We start from the raw sequence: 13,971 nt of genomic DNA on the forward strand, positions 1-13,971 counted from the left end.
TTTATTACCCTTCCCATTACTTTTGTCTCATTTCTCTTTCCTTTTTCTTCTGAGAACACTTTTAATATCTGTCTTCCATCTCACTCATTTATTTTTCCACACAGTTTTGTTCTTTACCTTTTCCAGTGTATTGTTAATTCTACAATTATGACTTTAGTTTCCCAAGACTGCTTATCTTAACTATGCACTTTTCATTTCATCCAGTCCTCTTTTCAGATCAGTGTCCCCTACCCCCCTTCTTTTTAAAGCATTATTCTTCTCTTTTATAAAAACTAAATCTCTCATGCTACTGAGAATATTCTTCTTGATCCTTAAGGGAGGCTACAAAGGTACAAGCAGCCCTGGTACTTTGTTCTATCTTCAGAATAAATAGAGTTAAATGTTTTAAGAGCATGTGATTTTTCAGAAAGTGGTAAAAGTACTAATTCATACTAGATTCCAATAATTCAATGTGGCATTCTATAATCTTTAGCAGAGCTAACAAAAGAAGAGTTTTTTAAAAAGGCATAAATATTAGGATAATAGGGAACAAAATAAGGAACGATAAAAGATACCTGATCAATCTGAAAGAAGATAGAAAAGGAGAGGAAAAAAACAAAACATAGAATAGGTTGGACACTGAAAAATAAGTGTTAATATTATAAATGTTAAATATATCAGCAATAACATTAGATAAAAATGAAATAAGTGCTCTAAGTAGGAGAATAAAATACTAAAGGTATGGTGCTTATAATAAAATCCACTTAAATATAAGGACATAGAATGATAAGAAGTAAAACAATGGAAAAAGAAATACATAAACACTAATTGAAAGATGGTTGGTGTATGTATAGTAATGCACACACAGTCATGTTAATGGTATAAAGCATTATTAGAAAAAGAGAGCCATTTATAATGATAAAAGAGTCCATGCAACAGAAAGATATAATGATTCTAAATATGTAAATACCACATAACATAGCCTCAAATATATTTTAAAAGAACTAAAAGAAGATATATTAGAACACACTAAATTAAATAACTTCAATTCATCAAAACAAAATATTAACACAGTGAAAAGACAAGCCACAGAGTTGGAGAATATATTTGAAATACATACAAGTATATCTGACAAAGAACTAATTTGTACACACACCTACACACACACACAAGCAGAAACAGAAGCATAAAATTAAAATCCCTTAATTTTAGACTCACTAGTCTTAAATCCAAAATTTGTCGATTAGAGATAAATACAGAAAGACCAGCTTGTTTCACTCCATGTGAGATCTATTTTCTTCAAGCACAATTCCTTGGGTCAGTGTCATAAAGTTAGCCTTCTGTATTAGTTCATTTACTGTTGCTTATAATAGAATACCTGAAACTGGGTAATTTATAAAGAAACAAAATTTATTTCTTGCAGTTTGGGAAGCTGAAAAGTCCATGGTCCAGGGGCATATCTGGTGAGCACTTTCTTCTGCATGGGAACTCTCCACAGAGTCCTGTGGCAACACAGGTATCACATGACAAAAATGGCAAGAGGGAGAGCTCTTTCATGTGCTCTCCTTATGAAGCCACCAGTCCATGACAACCCATTAAACCATTAACCAATTACTCCATGAATGGATCATTTCATTCCCAAGGGCACAGTCCTCACAATCCAATCACTTTTGAAAGGCCCTAGCTTTCAAATACTGTAATCTGATTTCCCACTTTCTTAACACTGTTACAATGGACATCAAGTTTCCAATATATGAACTTTTGGGGGACACATTTGACCCATAGCATCTTCACAGCAGCAACCACCCAACTCTGGAAGGTAGATATTCCTCTATGATTTTACTGATTTTTGTTGTTCTTTTGTTTTGTTTTGCTTTTGTTTTGCAAATAGAAGAAAACCAACTCCTCAAATTAACTGAAGCAAAAAGGGATTTTATATAATTGCAGCCAAAGGGGTTTTCTTGTATCTCTTATCTCTGCTATTCTCTACTTGTTGATTTCTTTTTCTGAGACTGATTTTCTCCATGAATCTGGAAACAGGTGCAGCAAGTCCCACATTTCACATGCTTTTCATCACCAAGAGAGCTGAAGCTTTTTCCTAGTTCCAGTTTTTAAAGTCTTAGGAAGGGCTTTGATAGGCAAAGATTTTGTTACACTTCAACTTCTGGGCCAACCAGCTATAGCTGAGTACTAACTACTCAGTTCCAGTTCTGAGGCTGGACACACAAACACACTAGATTTAGATCATTGAAGTAGATAAAGAGCAGTTTCCCACAAGAAGGAAGTTGCTGTTCCCAGAAAAAAGGGGGGGGGGGGTGCTATCATGGATTGAATCCCCCCCAAAAAGATATGTTGAAATTCTAATCCCCAATACCTCATTTCTGCCACTAGCAAAATCTACCTTTTCCTTTGGAAAAATAACTATGTAACAAGCGATACCTAGAGGAGACCCAGAGTTTACTCCTTTCACAAGTTTAATTTTTTTAACCAGTATTTTCCAAAATGTAATACAGATTCCACTACCAGGATATGATATTTGATGTGATACATAAATAATGATAGTGCATGACAGTTATGCTTTTATTTCATTTTGTATTATAAAAATGTAACTAGCACATAAAATCTTACTATTTCCTACTATTTATTGCAGTCTTAATACCCTACCAAGTGCTTGATGTTATATAGATACTCAGTATATTTTTTTCAATGAAGGAATTAAGAGAGTGAAGAAAGAAAGAAGCTTGAAAGAACCACAAGGTAAACCAGAAACTGATTGAAGAAGATCTCTTGAAACATTGTTTATCTGTCCCTAAGGATGAACAGTTCACTGTCATTACTGAGATTGAGGTTTTTCAGAACAAACTGATTAAAAAATAGTGCTTGGACCTTATCTTAAATTTTTCTTGGGAATGTAAACAAGGAATTGTATTTGCCTAGGTCTGGGAGACACATTTACTAATCATTCTTTCTACTCACTTCTTACTCATGCACTTATCCCATTATGAATTTTGCCCTGTCCCCATAATCTACTTGGGTAAGAGTCAGCATAGGATAGATCTTGCATTGACCAGTAACAAGAACCACCTTTGTCTTCAATCAGTATTTTATTTGCAAAATCTATCCTATGCTGACTCTGCTTCCCTTCCCAGTCCTACTTATTCCACTTCTTTATTTCCTGTCACTACAAATTGATCCTGATTCTCACATATATGAGTATTACCTTCATCCTGGGAAATTAGCTTCTATTTAATTATCCCTTCTACTGCTCACATGGACTGAACCGGAAAGCCCATAAATTTCTCCCATTGCTTGCAGATCTGACCTCAAGTCAGATTAATACTGATGGGGTGGGTATCTGTAAAATCCCTAAATCCAAGCCCTGAAATATGCATAGCTATATTTTTTTTCACTTGACCCTTTAGGAAATTATTCAAGACTAAAAGAATTTTTTAAAATATGGCAGATAGGGAATGAAAAGCAAAAACCCTGATATTCTAAGCTTCCTTTGGAGCTTCTGATAGTGAAGACTTGGCTTTTAGAAAATGAATCCTCCATACACAGATCCCTTCTGGAAAAGAAATCACAAATTAGCTGCATGTCATTCATTTACTCAACAAATATTTTTTTTTCAGGTGTACAAGAAATTGTCACAGGCAATGGGGATAAAACAGCAAGCCAGAGTCCTGCCTTTTTGGAATCCATAGTCTAGTGGGAGAGACTAAAAATAAAACAAACAAACAAACAAACAAAAAAACTGTATAGTTATAAGTCACAATAAATACGTAAGAGAAAAAAAATGCAGAGTGCCATGAAAATCCATAACATAAGGGAGTGAATTAATCTTGGAGATTAGGAAAAGTTTCTCTGAAAAATAATGATACTGATTATGATAATAATCACATTTATTTAGTTTATATATATCAACACTGTGATGAGAATTTCATGTATATTATCTTCCTTAATCCCAACAACCAATCTCTCAGATAGGTGATGTTATGATCCCTATTTTACTGATGAGGAAACTGAAGCTTAAAAAGTTTAAATGATTTGTCCAAAGCTACACAGCTCAGCAGGGAATTGCTGGCTGAGATCTGAAAATAACTAGGGTGCAAGCCAGGCAGTGGGAAGTGTAAGGGGAAGCTTTCTAGCACAGGGAGCAGTTGGTGCCAAGGCCGGGGTAGAGCATGGTGTGCAAGAACTTACAGACCAGTGTGGCTCCTGTTTAGAGACACATTAACATAAAGGTGAGGGTATAGAGGCAGGGGTGAGCTAGCCCACAGGGAACTTCAAGCAATGTTAAGAATTTAGGTCTCTTTTCTAAAAGAAAAAAAATGGAAGCCAATGAAAGTTGAAAACAGCATATTGATGTGATCAGATTTGCATTTAAAAAAAAATATTCTGACAGCATGAGGGAGAATGAACTGGAGAAACCAATGTATTTTGAAAAACTTTGTTTGACATTGGGGAATTTAGCTTCTGGAACAGAACATTACTTGTTTCTGCCTATCTTAATCTAGTTTTCTGATAAGACCCAACTGGCATGTGTCTGAGAAGTGACGTGACCAAAATCCAACCCTTCAGTATCTTCCAAAAACATACTTTAAGACACTATCTACCAGATAAGACAACACTTCTTATAGATAATCCATGAGATGAATTTCTCCCATAATCTAAGGAAAGGAAAGTCCCAGTAATACACTGTACTTATATCCATAGTCTGATAGTGTAAAATGTATAATCTGGAATTTTTCTAGAGTTGTTTCTGGAGTATTTGTCTCAATTAATATATAAACTTCCTAGCAGCAGGGACCATGCCTTTTCATTTTCTGTAACCATAATAATGCTTAACAGAATATTAAGGCACACATAATGCACGATATATATGTATAAACTGGAAAACAATCATAATTATTATGAAATAATATGAAAGCAAATCTAGAACTATGAAATAAATTAATTTAGCTATTTGAACAGAGATGAAAAACAGTCACACTAGAAAAGAAAGATCACTTCAAATTCTTCATGCTACTAATCCTAGTCTCTGGAGACTAAGAATTCATCTTTTGGCAGCACAAATAAGCTAAAAAAATTGTAAAGAACAGACCCATATATCTCATTAATTAATTACAGTTGCAAACTGACTGGTCCAGCCACCTCCTGTTTGATTTTCCAGCAGGACTTTGCAGCACAGAAAGATGATGCTTTACCTAAAAATGGGTTTCTTTGAGATTGTTCTTATTTTACAAGCAAGAATTAGGCCTGGAGAAACCAAGCGTCCTCCTCAAATTTCCACAGTTAGTTGAGTAGTGGATCAGGGACTTATATCCAGGACTACCTGGCTCCAAAACCTGCGTTCTTCCCACTGTAATTTCCTGTCTTTCTAAAGTGAGATTTAAAATAAGAGATGAGGATTAAGAGAAAATTGATCCATGCTATTGCTATAATTTATTGAGCACAAAGACTTCACCAAAGAAATAATTGCTGCATAAAGCCAAAATTGAGAAAAATTATTTCTCTGTTGCTATATGTTTTTTAAAAGTTTAAAGTACTCACATGAAAGAATTTGTAATATCTTGTAGCTCTCCAATATCCTTGAAACAAATATAGGAACAGGCATTTTTGTCATCTTAATCTGAACCTCCTTTCCAGGGGCCAAGTTAGGCAAAAGGATGTCTGGTGTGAGCTCAGGGCTGTAGCAGATAAAATCCAGACTCCAGGTGAGGGGGAGACTCAAAGCAAGGAAAATCCAAAGCATCGAGATCAAAAAAAGCAGATGGAGGACAACTACCAGATTAAAGCCAAAGGATCTCTGGATCTCAGTTTTCTTATCTATAAGTTGGGGATGATAAGAGGTTTTGTAATTAAAGGGAAGGATATATATAAAATACTTAAAATAATGCCCTGATCAATAATTCTAAGCTGTTATGTTGACACAAAACAGGCAAGTTTGGAGAAACGGAAGCCAGAAGTCAAGGATGGAAAGGTTCCCAGAAACAGGGTTTGTGTAAAGATGAGAGCCTGAAGTAACAAAAGTTAGTTGAGGATGATACAAGAAAAAAAAAAATAATAAAGAGAGCATTATTTTGCAAAGTCAGTGCAAAGATGAGAACAGTCTTTCCTCCCTGCCATTTTGATTCTTCTCTTCCCTGTGCATATCCAAGCAAGTGTCAGAACATAGCATATACCCCTTGAAAAGATGCCTATTCCTCCTCAGTGCTGTTAACAAAGAAAAATTACAGTAAAACCTTACTAATAACAGTTGAGGTTGACTGATCATTTCCAATCAGAAATCTTAAGAGCTAGCTTGCATCTCACCATCTTCTCTTTCTCCTCTGGGATGAAAGCACTTGAGGCCCTGAAGCCTCCATGAGCCTGGGCCCTCAAGTGACCGTGATGTGCACAGCCCATGCACAATGCATAGTTCATGCCGCATATGATAGAAATAAACTTCTGTTCTTAGAAGCCACTGAGAGTTGAGATTGTTTGTTAGCACAGTGTATTTTAGACCAGGGATTCTCAAAGTGTGGTCCTGGACTAGCAGCATCAGCATCTTTGAGGAGTTTCTTAGAAATAGATAATCGTGGGACTCACCCCAGAACTGCTGGGCTACTGAATCAGAAACTCTGGGGATGGGGCTGAGACACATGTTTTTTTTTTTGGTTTTTTGGTTAAAGTGTGGTCCTGGACTAGCAGCATCAGCATCTTTGAGGAGTTTCTTAGAAATAGATAATCTTGGGACTCACCCCAGAACTGCTGGGCTACTGAATCAGAAACTCTGGGGATGGGGCTGAGACACCTGTTTTTTTTTTTTGGTTTTTGGGGGTTTTTTAAGTTTTATTCTATTAATTGACAAATAACAATTGTATATGTTTATGGGATACAGTGTGATGTTTGAGCGCATGTATACATTGTGGAATGATCAAATCAGGCTTATTAACATATCCATCACCTCAACTATTTATTCCTTTGAGGTGAGAACATTTAAAATCCTCTCTTTTAGTTATTTTGTAATATACAACACATTACTACTAACAATAGACACCATGCTCTGCAGTAGATCACCAGAACTTATGTCTCCTGTCTAACTGAAACTTTGTACTCTTTGACCAACATCTTCCCTTTTCCCACCTTCCTCCCTACCCAACCCCTGTAACCAACATTCTGCTCTCTACTTCAATGAGTTCTGAAAAGGAGAGAGCTAAACAAAACAAACAACAACAGAAAAAAGAGCTTTTAAAATATACACAGGAGTTCACTTGAGCTTTTGCCAAATTCTCAATTATACACATACATGGTGAAACTTCACGAGGCCAAGGAAAGGACAACCAGAGAGCTATAAGCCAGAAGAGGAAGATGCTTGAGCTCTGGTCAGCCAGAATGGACAGTCCTTGTCGATCACTGAGAAATCAAGGACAACTCAGAAAGGACATGCCTTAGTAGTAGAGCTAAACTACACCTAGAATAAAGACTATTCTTGGCCCACCCTTACAAAGCATGAAAACAAGTCTTAAGAGATCAAACAATCCATAAATAATTAAACTGCTTCTTAGAACAAAGATCAATACTCAAAAAAATCTTGATATCCATTTTAATTACTCACAATACCCAGCATCCAATCAAATATTACTAGGTATGACAAGAACCCGAATAGGGTGATTCATAACGTGGTAAAAACATCAGTCAATGCAGACAGAACCAGGAATTACAGAGATTATGGGATTAGCAGAGAAGGGCTTTTTACAATTTGTTTATTTATTTTTAATTGACAAGTAAAAATTGTGTACATTTATGGTATACAACATGATATTTTGATATATGTATACATTGTGGAATGGCTAAATAAAGCTATTTGACATATGCATTACCTCACATACTTATTTTTTTTAAATCTCTTAGCAATTTTCAAGAATACAATAAATTGTTATCAACTCTCGTCATCATAATGTACAATAGATCTTTTGAACTTATAAACTTTGTGTCATTTGACCAACATTTCCCCTATTCCTACACCTCTCAGCCTGTGGTAAACCATCATTTTAATCTCTGCTTTTATGAGTTTGGCTTTTTTAGATTTCACATATTCATAAGATTATGCAGTATCTAATTTTCTCTACCTGGTTTATTTCACTTAGCATAATGTCCTACAGGTTCACCCATGTTGTTAAAAATGACAGAATTTCCTTCTTTATTAAGGCTGGATAGTATTCCATTGTGTATTTATATCACCTTTTCTTTATCCATTCATCTGTTGGTAGACACTTAGATTGACTCCATATACTGGCTATTGTGAATAATGCTGCAATGAACATGGCAGTAGAGATATCTCTTCCGCGAACAGATTTCACATCCTTTGGATATATACCCAGAAGTGGGATTGCTGGGTTTTATGGTAATTTTATTTTTGGTTTTTTGAGGACTCTCTATACTGTTTTCCAAAACAGCTGTATTAATTTACAATACCACCAACAGTGCACAACTCTTTAACCTAAAATGATTATAAGACTTCATTATAGAATAATTTTGGCAACTCTATATTTTATTACTACTTTCAAATATTTATATTCACTTTATCTAAAAAATAAAATCTACAAAGTAATGGCATTTACAAAACAATGGCAAAGAGAGGCCCTTTGAGGACCTCCTTTAAGAAATAAATAACTATAATTAGTAAAATTATCAAGTTGAGGTTTGTAAGCAAATTAATTCCTAAAGGAATTACAAATATTTTACTAAGGTTAGCTATTACTCTGGCAGTTTTGCTTGCCTCATATTTTTGAGGTGACCTTGAAGCTGTCTTTTCTTGGAATTATTGTCCCAGTGTCATCTCTGGGCAGGATAAACCTACAGCCTTGGGGCAAAATCAAAACAATTCACAGCAAAGAGGTCATTGGGGTTGAAGAGGTGAGTGAAGGCAGGGACTTAGGAGGAGTTAAGGTCAGAGATATAATAGAAGTCATATTATGCTGGGCCTTACAATCTATTGCAAGGATTTTAATTTTTAGTTTGGTAGAGTCTTTATGGGTGTTCTATAAAAACAAATCAAAAGCAAAAAAGAGGCCGGCCCGATGGCGCACTGGATAAGTGTGCCGCTTGGGAAGCGCGGTGGCACTCCCGCCCGAGGGTTCGGATCCCACATACAGACCGGTTCCCGCTCACTGGCTGAGCGAGGCGCGGGAGCAACACCGAGGGTTGCGATCCCATTGCCGGTCCCCGGTCCGGTACGGGGGCAGCACTGAGGGTTGCGATCCGTTGCCGGACACGGAAAAAGACAAAAGACAAAAAAAAAAAGCAAAAAAGATTCTGTGATTGGAGAACTATGGATTAAGTGAAGTTAAATTAGTTTCTTTGCTCTAGAATTTTTTACAGTCTTTACTTTTCTAATAAGCATTGTGTTTGTTCGAGAAGGTGAAAAAGTATATGGCTTGTGCTATTGACTGGACAGTGACAATGTTAAGTATAGTTGAGAATATAGAAGGCAAATGAGTGTAACAAGAAGAGAAATAACAAATTGAGTCAACATGTAAAATCTGGAATGCTTATGGAGCATATCCAAGGGGAGCTCCCCAAAAGAGAGTTCAGATGGAAGAGTTTAATTTTCACACCAGACATCAGCGATAAATATATAAATTTGAGAATCAAATCTCAATAATTTATGAAGTCTCTGGCTGTACCATTCAAGTAAAGAAAAGAATGAAGGACCATCTGCTCCATTTCAAAAGGAGGGTTAGGGGCTACATTTCCTATTTATTTGCATTGTATAGGTTCTTAGGAGAATCACTCAGTTCTTTATTTTACTTTGTCTTATAGGTCTGCAGCTTAAATTCAAGAGTCATTTCTCAACCTATTTTCTTGTATATTATTCATAGTCTTCATATTGGCTTACTGAATTTCACCCCAAAATGTGAAAAAAAAGAAAAAAATGTATCTATTCACTCAACTTTCTTCATTGAAGATTGCTGTGCTTCTATTTTGTGTCATTGTTTTTTTTCCAAACCAAATGATGTAATAAAAACAAATAATATATCCAAGAGATGACTCACCTTTCTAAAATATTGAGAGATATTTGACTGACATCTCAAAAATCACCTTTGTTTTTCCCTTGCTTTTCTTTCTTTTTTTTTTTTTTCCTGGAAATATGAAACTGGATATTTTGGCAACTGATTAACAGGATCTTTGTTAAGTTTAATAGCAAATTTGAGCTAATGTACCAAATTAGCAAAATGAATCACAGCAAGCATTCTCTGGCCAGGCTTATCAAATTTCTACCATACAGTCACCTAAAGTATCTTTCATGGGGTATGTGTTCATCTTCCAAAGGTGATATGTTATACTCTTAACAGTATTGTAGTTCTCATGAGGAATGATTTATCTATTGAAATTGATTGTCAGATTAAACCATATCTAATTCTAGGGCACTGATTGTAAATGTCAATACTTGAACTTGATTCAGACCTATCAAGCATGCTTACAACTTCAGTCAGTTAATCCTGCTGGAATCTTAGTCTCTAAAGTCCAAAGTTACAAAAATCTGTTTTGGCTTTAGTATGCAAACATTTTTCCGTTGCCATAGTCCTTTGTTTTAAAATCATTTCCTTGAGAGCTGGCTAAGGTCTTTCTTTCTTCTTTCTTTTTTTTTTTTTTTTTAACAGCTTAATTAACTTTACTTTTTCCTTTTGTAAAAACCCTATGTTATAGCTACAGCTGGAGACTTGGTCCTCTGCATGGAGACTATGGTGTGGGTCTTTACACGATGGTCAGTGAGTTCCTGATAGAGAGACTTGGTGAACACAGTCTCCTTCCAGAGGTCAGTAGGTCTTGGAGATGGCATCAAAGGTGGCTTGGCGAAGTTGCTCAGGGTAGCCATGCAGCCCATGGCTGTGGTGTAGTCATCAATACCAGACATCAGCAGCACCTTCTTGGGTACAGGGGTCAAGGCAATGCCAGTGCCTCTGGGAATAGGGATAAGGCACACCAGCACAGAGCTGCAGCAGCCTGTCATCTTGCAAGGGACAGTGTGGGGCTTTACAATCTTGTTGCCCCAGTAGCTCCTCCACAACTAGACTATGGAGAGCTTGGCTAGGATGATGGCCCTTTGAATGGAGGTGGCTTTCTCCTTGGAACACTTAACACCTAAACAAACATGGTTGTTGTAGTCCCCGATTGCAGCAAATGCCTTGAAACTGGTCCAGTGGCCAACACAGGTCTGCTTTTGCATTGGCATAATCTTCAAAGTCTCATCCTTGAGGGATGCCCTCAAGAGAAAAATCAATGATATCAAACTCTTTGATGGGCAGGGAAAAGAGATAGATCTCCTCCAGGCACTTGAGCCTCATGACAGGGGATCCACTTCTTGTCCTTGGCCCTGCCTTCATGAACTCCCTGGCCCTGGCCCCAGAGGGCCTCTGCTCTGGATGCCACTGTCTAAGCCCCTGTGGAAGCCACTGTGGCCTCCCAATCCAGGGTCCTGGGCCTCCTGGGCCTCCAGGGCCTCCATGTCCTCCTGCTGCACCAGCGTCATCGGCCCTTTGGTGTTTTCTCAGAGAACAGCTAAGATCTTAGAGACTTTTCAGTCTGTGTCTCCTTAACTAACATTTCAATTCAATTACTGATAAAACCATGAGATAGTTACTTCAGGTTAAAAAGAGAGAGAAAGAGAGAGAGAGAGGGAGAATACCAGTTTACAATTTAAGTTATTCAGTGTGGGGTGAAATTTTCACATATAAATGTTTTTTCAAACCTATTCTAAATGATGACCAGTGTTTATTTAGTGATATCATCATTAATAGCATATTACCACATTCCTCTTTGAGCCTAACACAGCATAAAAGAGAAAGATTTGTCAGCAGATACCAAGCAGGTTTCTTTTTAGGCTATCAAGCTCATTTTTAGAAAGCATTAATTTTACTTTCCTAGTTATAGAAAAGTGTGTAGCACTATAACACCTAAGTGACTTGGCCTGCTTGGGAACTTTACTAATAGGGAAATAATAGTAATGACAGCATTTATTGAGTGCTTAGCCAGGTGCTCAACATCATCTCACAACAATTTGTGATGTAGGTACTTTTAAAACCCTCATTTTTATTCATAACTACAAGTTAGAAAATTAAGGCACAGCAAGATGAATTAAGTTGTTGATGATCATTAATTGTAGAGCTAAGATTTGAACCAAGGCAGCCAGAATCCAGCACCTGGCTTTTAATCCCTATACTACATTGCTTGTCAAATAGAGAGAACAAAAAAAAAAAAGAAAAGAAAAAGAAGGAGAGGTTGGTCCATATTGAATGAGCTAAGCAGAATATTTTTAGAGCACTGGGCACAGAAACAAAGGAAATAAAATCAGAATATGTAAGAGATTGAATACAACACAATTTTAATAAGACACCTAGAATTAGAGCATGGAACACTGGTTTTCTCAGCTGAAATTTAATCAATTTAGAATAATCCATGACATTCTTTTAGGTTAAAATGGTTCTGTGTGTGTATTGGAGGGGTATCAGTCAAAACTATAAATAGTAAATCTCTACATATAGTTAATAAACATAAGAATAGTGTTGTACCTATTATCTGGGAGGTGCTTCATAACAGCAGTGACCAAAAAGTCTGGTTTGCCAAGAACAGTCCTGGTTCCCTCCTTTTGTTCCAGCTTAATTTTCAACTTTTTCCTTCTCTCATTTTCAATGTATCCTTGTTGAATGATAAACTCTATGGATAAAATACATGGCATGGCAATTTTTACTTTCCAAGTTTTTCCTCATAGAAAACTGATGGTTCCCACGAACGGGTCTGGTATTTGATGTGGTCATTAAATACCTAATATTAAAACACTATTGCTCAGTAAGTATGACCCGTTTAAGAATTATGTTAGCTTTCCAAAAGACCTATATGATAAGCACTAAATCTTAAACTAAAATGTCCAGTATCTCCTTGTTCAAGTTGAAAAGAATTTATGTTTTCAAGAAGAGTAGCAAGAGGAGCAAGAAGACAGCTTAACATTGAAACTGTGGATGTTAATGAAGTTTAATGAGGTTGAATCAACAGTCATTTTGGGTTCTTTACAAAACAAAACTGTTTCAAGAAATAAACAGCTTTCAACATGCAATGATATTTTTACCCAGTTCTGTTTTTTTTTGCAAAGCTTGTTAAATATACAACAGATGATTTAACTTGTTTTTTTGGTGATATATTGGATGACCTGTGTTATTCTCTAATTTGTTTTATTTCTGTTTCTATTATTTTAAATACAAGTCTGGGGCTATGGAAATAGCTCAGGAAATGATCCAAAGACAATGTATTTATTTTCTACTGCTGTGTACCAAATTTCCACAACCTTAAAACATTATCTCCATATTTCTGGAGTCCAGGCACAACCTAACTGCATTTTCTTCTCAGGGTCTCATAGACTACAATCAATGTGCTGGCTAGGCGTGTTCCTTTCTGGAGCTTGAGGGTCTTCTTCCAAGCTTATGTGGTCGTTGGCAGAATTCAGTTCCTTGTGGTTGTAGTACTGAGGTCACAGTTCTCTTACTGTCAATCATAAAGCACTGTTGGCTCTTCCAGATGGCCCACAGTTTCTTGCTATGCAGCCTCCTCATCAGCCCTCTCACAACATTTTAATCTACTTCTTTAAAACCATTGAGGAAGAGTATCACAAAAGGGCTGGGTGTGTCTTTTAAGGGCTTTCATCCGATTATGCCAGGCTCACCAAAGATAAGCTACCTTAAGATTAACACAAAATCAATGGTGCTTAACTTCTGAAAAATCCCTTCACATTCTACATATGTCTAATCTTTTTACCCATATTCTATTGGTTAGAAGCAACTAAGTCACCTCTTCTTGCACTCAAGGGGAGGACCTTATACAAAGGTGTAGCTCCTTGAAGTTATGTCCACCTTAGTGTATGTCCACCACAAGTAGTGATAATACCTTTCATTTACTTTGAAACTTCCTAGAATTCTTAGAAAACGAAAGGTGGTTAATAAATATTTATTGATT

General features: G+C 36.4%; 1 pseudogene; it reads right to left on the bottom strand.

Annotated features, from left to right (window-relative positions):
• Positions 1-10,663: 10,663 nt before the first annotated feature.
• LOC103598858 overlaps positions 10,664-13,971 on the bottom strand; it is a 20,521-nt pseudogene continuing 17,213 nt past the window's right edge.

The sequence above is a fragment of the Galeopterus variegatus genome, unplaced genomic scaffold (assembly GCF_000696425.1).
Source record: "Galeopterus variegatus unplaced genomic scaffold, G_variegatus-3.0.2 Scaffold2759, whole genome shotgun sequence".
Classification (NCBI taxonomy): Eukaryota; Metazoa; Chordata; class Mammalia; order Dermoptera; family Cynocephalidae; genus Galeopterus; species Galeopterus variegatus.